This window comes from Panicum virgatum, chromosome 1N (genome assembly GCF_016808335.1).
Source record: "Panicum virgatum strain AP13 chromosome 1N, P.virgatum_v5, whole genome shotgun sequence".
NCBI classification, from domain to species: Eukaryota; Viridiplantae; Streptophyta; class Magnoliopsida; order Poales; family Poaceae; genus Panicum; species Panicum virgatum.
Window position 1 is genome coordinate 23,687,097 of NC_053145.1, and position 10,376 is coordinate 23,697,472.

At 45.0% G+C, this 10,376-nt stretch overlaps 1 non-coding gene across 1 annotated transcript; it reads right to left on the reverse strand.

The window, feature by feature from the left end:
* Positions 1-802: 802 nt before the first annotated feature.
* LOC120657922 lies at positions 803-909 on the reverse strand. Its single transcript, XR_005668451.1, has one exon. It is a non-coding gene; the product is annotated as a small nucleolar RNA R71 (small nucleolar RNA).
* Between the last annotated feature and the right edge of the window lie 9,467 nt (positions 910-10,376).

The window sequence follows — 10,376 nt, forward strand, 5'->3', positions numbered from 1 at the left end:
CGGGTGAAATGCTACAACGGTATATCCGTGCGCTTGCGGATCTTCTGTAAACGTTAAGACATACCAACATGGCATTTCCGTGGCACCGTTGCTAGGAACTAACCCTTCCTAGTGGCGACGCTAATAAATGTCAACAACCATTTCTGGCGCCGTTGCCGGGGATGGCACTAGGTGTAAATTTATTTACTAAGTACATAAACATGGCAATATAAGTAAGAGGTAGCTACTGCTTATACAGGCTAATGTGTATATCTTTTTGTTTTCTCCTGATTGGATGAAAACAAGGTAGTATATGTCTGGTTTCTCCTTGCCGACAAACTTTGTTGAAAATCCTGAGAAGCTCATGAGCAGGGTCCGACCTCGCGTCGTCCCTCCTCTGATCTCGTAGTCGACAAGTGAACTAGCTTCCCAAGCACCATCAACAATCACCGAACCTATGGCTGAGAAGACACTCCACGACTTCTCCGTCTCCTCAGCTGCCAATGTGGCAACTGGACCCAACGTTGATGTTGGGGACGTGAACTTTGAGCTAAAGTCCAGCCTCATTAACATGGTGTAGGCTAGCCCATTCTGTGGCAAGCCGAATAAGGACGCCAACGCCCATCTCCAGAACTTTCTAGAGCTTTGCAAGACCGTAACCATACGGGGTGTTACGGCTGACGCCATCAGGCTCTGCCTGTTTCCTTTCTCCCTCCTAGGGAATGCGAAATAGTGGTTTTATCAGAACAAGGAAGCCGTCAGCACATGGGACAAATGTTCCATGGTGTTCCTCACCAAGTTCTTCCCGTTGGGCAAAACAAATGCCCTACATGGAAGAATTTCAAGTTTCCAGCAGATAGGGATGGAATCCATCCGAGAAGCTTGGGAGAGACTGCAAGAATACATACTCTCTTGTCCACATCATAGGATGGACGAGTGGTTCGTGCTCCAAGGAATCTACAATGAGCTAATGACAACATCCAGAGCCCATCTTGATGCTGCTGCTGGAGGAGCCTATCTGGACCTCACAACTGCCAAGACTACTGCCTTGATTGAAAAGATGGTCTCCAACCAGGGCTGGAACGAGGAGCGTTCCTAGCCCAGAACAAATGGCAGAATGCATACCATCAAGGAGATAGACATGCTCACCGCCAAGCTGGACCTCCTACTTAAGAAGCTTGATGAAGGGATCTGGCCACAGATGCCTGTTCCCGTCCATGCCATAAACTCGTACTTTACGTGCAAGGTTTGTGGTGATGGTGGACACTCAGGAAATGACTTCCCCGAAACCCGAGAAGACGCAGCCTACATCAACAACAACACCGGGTATCGTCCACAAGGAGGCCAGGGGTGGGGTCAGGCACGCCCACCATTCCAAGGAGTAGGTAACAATTTTAACTCAAATTTCAATTCGAACCAACCCTCCTTGAGAGATCTTTTTTTGGCCAAGCTAAAATAAACGAATCCTTAAACAAAAAGCTTGCTGCCAACGATAAAATTTTGGAAGGTATACATGCAAAATTTGAAACTCCTTCTTCTGCTCTTAAAAATCAATTGAGTTTCAACAAAATGATAGAAACACAACTGGCACAAATCGCTGCTGCTATTCCTGTCTCTAAGTCCGGGAAGATTCCGGGGCAATCTGAATCTCCCGTTGAAACTGCAAATATGGTGTCTACCGGGTGGGGCAACCTTCCCCGACAGACTTCCTGCACTAACCATGCAGGCAGGTACAATCCCCCGAAGAATGACACATGGGATGGCCTGGTAGCAGCAATTCAAGAAGATCCAAGGGTCTCCATGATCAGCTACTCAATCTTCGATCAATACTATGAGCATGCACTCTGCGACCTGGGGGCCATTGTCAACATTATGCCCATGGTAATATATGAGAAACTCTTATACCCTGCTCTCTCCCCAACATATATGTGTGTGCAGCTCGCAGACTCTACAATTCGGTATCCCGAAGGGATAACCAAAAATGTCTTGCTCCGCGTGCGAGACTCCTTCGTCCTTGTAGACTTTGTAGTCATGGATATAGAAGGCGACCTTGGAATCGAGCTCATCATTGGGCGACCATTCCTGAGGGCCGCCAGAGCAAGGATCGACGTAGGAAGAGGAGAAATCCGCTTCCACATCGGAAAAGAGAACATGTTCTTCATATTCAAACAAAGGGAAGAGCAGCGCATCCTGAACTGACAAAATGACGAAGGGCAGGTACTTTGGGATGCACCAGAATCCCCACCATGAAGACCTACAACCACACGATCAAAAAGAAGACATGTAAAGAAGGTGTGGTGTAAGGTCACAAGTTCGTCCTCGTCCAATTCTCCAGGACGAGCCAAGCAGTGGTAATCACAGCAGGAGAAAGGTCCCGCTCGTCAGACTCAAAATGATGAGTCCTTGCCGAAGGTAAATCGGTACGTATCTCATATTTCCTTTCCACCATTTTGCTTTTCTCGACTTTTTCAGTTTTTTCCACTGCATATTTGAATTTTCAAAACACTCATGCATGCTAGAAACTTTTCTAGCACTTTTCTGACTTTCACAAAAATCCAAAAATATTTCTAAGCATGAAAATCCTTTGAAAAATAATTTTGAGCATCTTTCGAAGAAAAGTTTGGCCGGGCACCCAAAATTTCAAAACTTATAGCCGTTAGGGAGCCCCTGGGCCCTGGTTGTTTGCCAGTGGGCCCACAGGGGGGCCGGCCGAACCCTAGGGTCAGCAGACCCCACCTGGCAATGGCTCCCTGCCATCTTCTTCCAATAGCTAGTGATCATTGTGTTCAGCTCCTAGCCGTTGTGCCCGGGCATTCTCTCTTTAAATAGAGGCCGAGGGGTGAGTGTTGAGCTCTCACACTCAACTCTCATTCACTCACTCCCTCTCAAACTCTCTCAAACTTTGCTCTCAGGTTTTCATTGGATTTTTGCTCAAGATTTGAATTCAATAGACCTCTTTCTCTCTCATTTCTTTGCTGCAAGAAAGAAGGAGCAACTCACGGGTAAGAACATTCAATTCGGTTTCTCTAACGTAACCCGTTTCGAGTTGCACGTGTTTTGTCCATCATGAAAGGCATAGGGCGGAAGTTTTCCAGTGCATTCAAGAAGATGACGGGTGGAAGTTCATCCCGTTCACGGGGGTGGCTCAAGCTCGTACACACCCGAACCTACGCCTACACCAAGCACGATGGACTACGAGGAAGAAGAACAATATGAAGAGATGCAAGCCGAACCAAAAGCCGATGTCATAGAGATTGATGCGGAAGATGCACTGTACCTCAACTTGCGAGATGACCGTGAACGACAAGGCTACGCCATCCTGAAGAACCGAAGCTTCGTCCACACCCGAGCATTCGATCCGAACCTCCTCATCAAAATAGGTATGTATGAATACTTCTCTAACGTTTGACATGCAATTGGATAGGATAATTTCGTTAACGTTGAGGAGTATGGTTCTTGACTCCTCACCATTCAATTTCTTTGCACTCTTCGGGAGGTGGAAAACGGGGTTTATTTTTGACTTTTCGGGGAAGAATATTTACTTTCTTGGAAAACTTTTGCCGGCCACCTCGATTTCAACAAACGCTGGCTGATTTCTCTCGATCAAGCTTGCCGCGGTTTTAATCATCATGAATTTTGGGGCCAGATTTCGGGTCAAGTTGTCCATGGCAAGTTCGCATCTCGGTGCGGCGATATTCATAATCCAACTATTCAGTTGATGCACAAGTGGTTAACCATAACTCTCTTTCCAAGAGATGATGTCCGACCCGTGTGCAACGATGAGTTGCTCATTCTTTATGCCATGGTCAACAAGATCAAAATCTCCCCCGCGCAAGCTTTGGTTACGCAATGGCTTTCGAATTTCAAGATGACGGGTCCTATTGAGTGCACTTCTTTGATTACTCATATCGCTACACGTATCGGCGCCTTAGAGGGGAATTCTATTCCTTTCATTGAGGGCGACTATACGTATATCGCCGAGGCTTATTTGATCCAAGGTCACACACTCAAGAAAGGCCCGAATGACTCTTTGATTTTCTTTTACTTGGGCTATACAAATGAGATTCCGCTGCCCAATGCGGAGTTCCATTTGTGTAATTGCCATTTGCTAACCATCCCTCTCGTTCCACGAGAAGGTGGTCGTAGGCATAGATCTTCTGGTTTACCTGGCAGGATGACAAGAAGCAGGACCAAAAGGGAGGCAGATCCGACACCACCGCCTCAGCATCCACATCACTCACATCAGCATGAGGCCGGTGGTTCGTCATGGCACAGTGCCAGCACCGAGGAGTGGACACGGCAGGCACCAGGCCGCCGATCCACCAGTTCCAGCTCCGGTGGAGCCCTGAATCTCATCAGACGAACATCCTCGTCCCAAGGTTTCGGTGCCATCACCCAGCAGCTAGGTGAGCTGCTGGTGCAGGGCGACAACATACAAGAGATGCTGAACCAACACATCGATACTACCCAAGTGTGGTAGCATCACACAGGCAAAAGAATCCATGACATGGAGCAGTTGCAGTTGCAGCGACAAGAGGAGTGGAGAGCATACTGCCACTAGACGGGTTTCAACCCCGATCAGCCGTAGTGAGCCTGAAGCTAGCTTGGGGGAGGACCCCCACAAGAGGTAACTTGTATCATTTATCTTTACTTCTTTCATAACCTTGAATGAAACCCATAAAAATTTGCAAAATCAGAAAATCCATAAAAATTTGCATAACTAATAACAAATAAAAATTTGCAAAACTCAGAAAACACCAAAAATATTTCTTTTAATATGTGAAGTAAGCATGGTGTATGTTTTCCTTGTTGAGATGATGAATAGTTGCTCTGTTAAATTCCTTCATATGCTTAGTTACAACTTTATGCTTTAACTAGTTTTGGATTTGTTGGCTTAAAATGTTCAAACCTTAAACTTGAAACTTGTGGCAAGCAAAAACCATGAACCAAATCTAAGTTGTTGTGAGCTATGCTATGGTTATGTAGAGTTGCTATGATATTCTCTTATGTGATACTTGACATCTAGAGTATTTAATTTTGAAAACAAAAATATAATAAAGTTCCTCGATGATATGAAAATTTCTATCCAAAGTCATATGTTGATTTTCATTGCAAAACCTTCCACATATGCAGCTTGCTATCTCATTGACCTTTGTCAAATTGTTGTGACCCTTAGTGAGATTCATTTCATACTCCCATGATCAAGATCACGTACACATTTCCACCACATGCTATGCTTCTACACTAGAAGTAAGTAAATATCCATCCATCCACAAAATAAAACTCCATGTCCATGTATGACACCACTCTCTCTCAAAAATATATCGAGGATATGGGGCTATGCAAAAAGAATAAAAGATGCATACCCAAAGATGGTATGCCACATGCTTCGGCATGTAAAAAAAAGAATAAAAAATGCATACCCAAAGAAGGTATGCCACATGCTTAGGCATGTAAAAAAAAGAAGAGAAGAAGAAAAGATAGCCCCTTATCCAAAAAGAAAGAAAAAGAGAGATGGTGCATACAAGGGAGTCCATACACCATCCACCAAAAATATCCACACACTTGCACATCTTGATCAAGGTTTATGACTTGTTTCTCCTTTGGATCCGGTCTTTAACTAAGCAAAACATGAGAAGCAGGTATGCCTTCAAATCCTCCATACCTATAGCTCCCCAAAAACAGCCATTAGTGATAGGTAGAGGAAGTACGGCACAATAAAAAGCCTTGGTAAGGAATCATACACATTGAGCGATCCGAGAGATCATTCGAGGAACTTTATAAATTTTCTTTTTGAAAAACTTTACAAAACCTCCGGATTGATGGTTGAACTAAAGAGGAAGAAATATGAGCACTCTATGATACCATTCTAACTCTCAACCGCCAAAGATGAGGTGAAGCTATAAGCTCCACAGGAGTAAGGTAAGAGTTAAGAACAAAATCCAACTTACTCAAAATCAAGGTAAGAAGCATTCGGTTGTGCCTAAGTATAAGTTGGAAATTCAACATTGTAGCAACTCCTGATCAACAACGAGCACCTTGTTTTGCTCGAGACGAGCAAAAGGCTAGCTTGGGGGTGTTGTTGATGGTCGTTAAGTGCAAAATATGACAGTCTACTATATTCATAAAAGAAGGAAAACTATACGCCTTACCCACATATTTGTATCACTAACCTAGCTCCATAGTTGTTTTCGAAGATTTATGATTTCAGGAGCACAAGTACGAAATAAGAGGAAAACACGACGAATACGCAGACAGAAGTTGCAAACGATCATGTCCTGCGTAACACAAGCAAAGGAGGCCCACAAACCAGACCAAATCGACCAACCAAGCCCCGGCACCGACCATCTGACATCAGGACCCACCAGGCAGTGTACCAGAGAAGGACGGTGGCCAGAGGCGGCAAGGGGGGTTCGGCCGACCCCACATGTCAGCCAAATAGGCTGAGTTTTGGTGGGAAGACTGATCCTATCCTCCTAAAGCCGGTTTGGCATGTTTCCATACAAGGAGATGGCGGGAACCGACCTCTCAAGCTATAAAAGGGGCATCCCACCACTCTCACCACACACCACTTGAAGGCCTCTCTCTCACTCTCATTTGTGACTAAGTACTCCTTAGGGTAGTGGAGCTAGGCTAGTACTTCATCTTCCTTAGCGAATCCAGTTGTCCTCGGGGTCGGCGAGCAATCCTCGGCCTCTGGTATGGCTTTATATTCTGACTTTCGTTATACTATTCATATTGAGTTCATTCTTGGTTATCTTGCTATGTTCGTAGCTTGCTTAGCCTTGATCAGTGCTTTATCAAGTTATACTAGTTGCTTGCTTAGACTAGATGATCTGGGTAAGGATATCGGTTCGTTGTGCTCTCGGGCTTGCCTTAGCATCTTACCTGTCCATCCGAAGGGTGGGGGACCCAGGGGTGCTAGGGTAGTGACTTCATATGCGGGCATGGTGCCCAGGTATGCAGGATCCTTTGGATATGACGGTGCTCCATGGTGTGACTGGGGTTGACCGCAGGTGGTGACAGCCCTGTCGGTCCGCTGGGAAGCTGCTTCTCGGTTAGCGTACTCCCCGATGTTCGGGTATTGTGTAGGAGTTCATGCAAAGATGAAACGGGTCTAGATGTTCTCCAGTGCGAGTCATTCTCCCCGATGTCCCTAATTTCCCGGCACCTGCAGTTCTAAGCATGTGGCTAACATAACTTATCTGCTAACATGAATAGTATACTAGGAATCTTTGCTTATGCTCCCACTAACCTTAGGTGTGCTTGTTTATTCTTTATTCATGAGAGTTAGCTGTTCTATGTGTGTCACATTACCCCTGATTATCCATTATTTATCACTTACCCCTGTATAGTCAGTGGTCTTTATCTTACTTCATACGTGTCATGGTTATGGAACTAGTAAATAAACTTTACACAACCTAGCCATCCCTTGGGAAAATATAAATAACGATACCATGAATACTTCTGGGTGAAATACTACAATGGTATATTCGTGCACTTGCTGATCCTTCTGTAAACATTAAGACATACCAACACGGCTTTTCCGTGGCGCCGTTGCTAGGAACTAACCCTTCCTAGTGGCGACGCTAAGAAATGTCAACAGACATGCAGTACCATGTCTTATAATTCTTCTATAAAAACAGGATTCATTAGATTATTACAAGGCTTACCTATAAGTACTCGACAATACTTTCTAATTCTTACCCTGGTACTCTCGGGTGGATTGACTGCTGAGAAGAGTGCTGGTAGCACTAATGACTTGTCGAAGTCATCGAGTACTTTGCAACATCTTCTGACTACTTCAGAATGAGACATTGCCTCTGGAGAAAGCCTGGTGGGATCTTTTGTACCCTCATATCTGAAGGCAGGATGTTTCCGACGCTGAAGGGGTTGGATCCGATGACTGACAAAGGAAAAGACCACATGGTCGCCTGTAATTCCTTTGTTCTTGGATGTTGCAATGGCATCGAGAAGACATTTAACTTGGCCGCCACCGTGTCCAGTACTCATCCAACATGCTCGGACTTGGGGGGCGCCAGGAGTTCTCTCTAGAAGTGGAGATTCAAAGTTCCCGACATGAAACCAGAAACTTTTCCACTCGACTCCTTTACCCACTGGCTTATAAGATAAGTACTCATCTCGGGTCTCAGGACAGAGTACCAATTCACATCCCCTGACTACGGTGGGTTTGGTAGCAATCGGAATGGGTACAAGGATGAAAAAATGTTGGAAAAGATGGAAGTGGGGAAGGATGCCAAGGAATGCTTCGCAGAAATGGGTGAATATAGAAAGATGCAAGACAGATTGTGGTGTCAAATGATGCAATTGCATTCCCCAGAAGTGAAGAAGAGCATGAAAGAAATCAGAAATAGTTACTGCAAGACCACGTTCCACAAAATCACAGAACACAACGATTTCAAGTGTACCTTCGAAGGGATAATCTTCCCCTTCGCCTGCGCGCCATTATATCACAGCTTGATTCTGGAGAAGACCAATAGTCTCCAGTTCTTGTACAGTTGCTTCAGACATTTTGCTTTAGTGCCAGACCGTTGAAAGATTCGCAACTGCTTCATCTTCGACTTTGGACTGGTTCTTCTTGGGAGCCATCTCAGTGTCACGAGCTATGCTCGGGGGCTACGAGAGGGGCTAATGGATGGAGAACTAAGAGCACAAGTAATTGGGAAGTTTAGATCCAAATTTGACTGCGGCCAGGAGTCAAAGGGGTAAAACCCTAAAAGTCACTGCATGGGTTTATATGGTTCACAATGGCAATTCTGTGAATACCTTGAAGATCAACAGTTATTCATTTCTCTGAGCAGTTTTACCATATATTTTGTCACAAGTTTTGGATTCTTAAATCTAAATTGACAAGATTTAAATTCAAGACTCGGGGGCCGCGGGATATGTGCTTCAAAGATTTATTTTTCAAATTTTTTGGAAAATAGTGAAGGAAAAATACTGAAGTGACCCTCAGCCTGATTCTGTGATTCAACCTAAGGCTCGGGGGCTACTCCATATGGAGCGCGAGTACTTCGCGCACCATATATGAACAAGATTTCGGAGCTTGAGCACCGCACAGCCTCGGAGCAACAGGAAGTACTTGGAGGACTATTCGACGTATCTGAAGAAAGGCCCAGAAGCAACCAGAAGGACGTTCTGACTACTTGAAGTACTCGAAGACGCCCAGCCAAGTACTCGACGCCTAAAGGACTCAGCTATGAAGAGCTCGGGGACTTGTCAGACCCGGGCAGCGGGACTGCTTATATGCATAGAATGTTCTAGAGTAAGGGATAGCTCATGGATGTACCTTACCTCTCTTGTAACTACCCGAATAGGTGTAAAACTAGCTGCAGTACGAAGGAAACTACCCGATTGTGTTGTAGTAAGACATCAACTGTACTTGGCTAGGACTTTTCATGTAACCCTATCCCCCCGGATATGTAAGGGCGGGCAGGGACCCCCTCAAACACGATCAACACCTAAGGCAATACAAACAACCACACAGGACGTAGGGTATTACGATCAGTTGGTTTGGTTGAAAAAAAGGGGCTCCGAAAACCAACGAAGTGTTTCTTTAGCATCTTCCGAAATACGATGAGGTGTCCCAGATTTTGCCGTTAGCAAAGATCTTCCCTATGCTGTTCCAAGTGCGAACGCTTGAGGGCAGCGTTCGGCTCGCATCACCGACGGGAAGATCAAACTCCCTCAGCTGACTGAGGATCCTTACCTTCTTACCTTAGCGTAGATGCGTCGTTACAGAAATTAAGGGTTGCTTGTGAGTACGGTTTGACAAAAATGTAAAGTGCTGGAAGTCAGATATAATAAACCATACATAGATAGCCACCTGATAAATCCCACAATTTCCCTAGGGCTTTACGCTCTATGCATAACCCTTAACGAAACCAACGTAGTTTTATAAACACTTTGTTGGTCCAATTTTTATACCGAAATCAATTTTTAAGGTTCCAACACCTCTGGTGTACACTTGTAGCTCTGATACCAGTTGTGGCAGAACCACCTGAATTATCCCGGCTCAAGTGCGCTGGCCATCACCATAAAGGCAACATCGACTCAAATGCACTTCAAACGGAACAATTCTTGGTCTGTCGGGTAACGTCCCGATACAACCATCGGTTCTCGGATCGAACAAGCATACCCCGCACGAAGGCGAGTCCAGAGATATTACAACCATGCATATTTTACAACATAGGCATAGTATTTATTACATCACATTCAAAGTACTTAATACAAATACAAACTTAGTAAAACATTATACAAGACATAAGTTTAAGTTCAGAGTTCAAAAGCAGCGGCAAGAAAACACGACGACTACAACACGTCGCAAAAGGTTACCAAGCTAGCCCAAGCAAGGTATCACTCGTCGAGGTCATTGC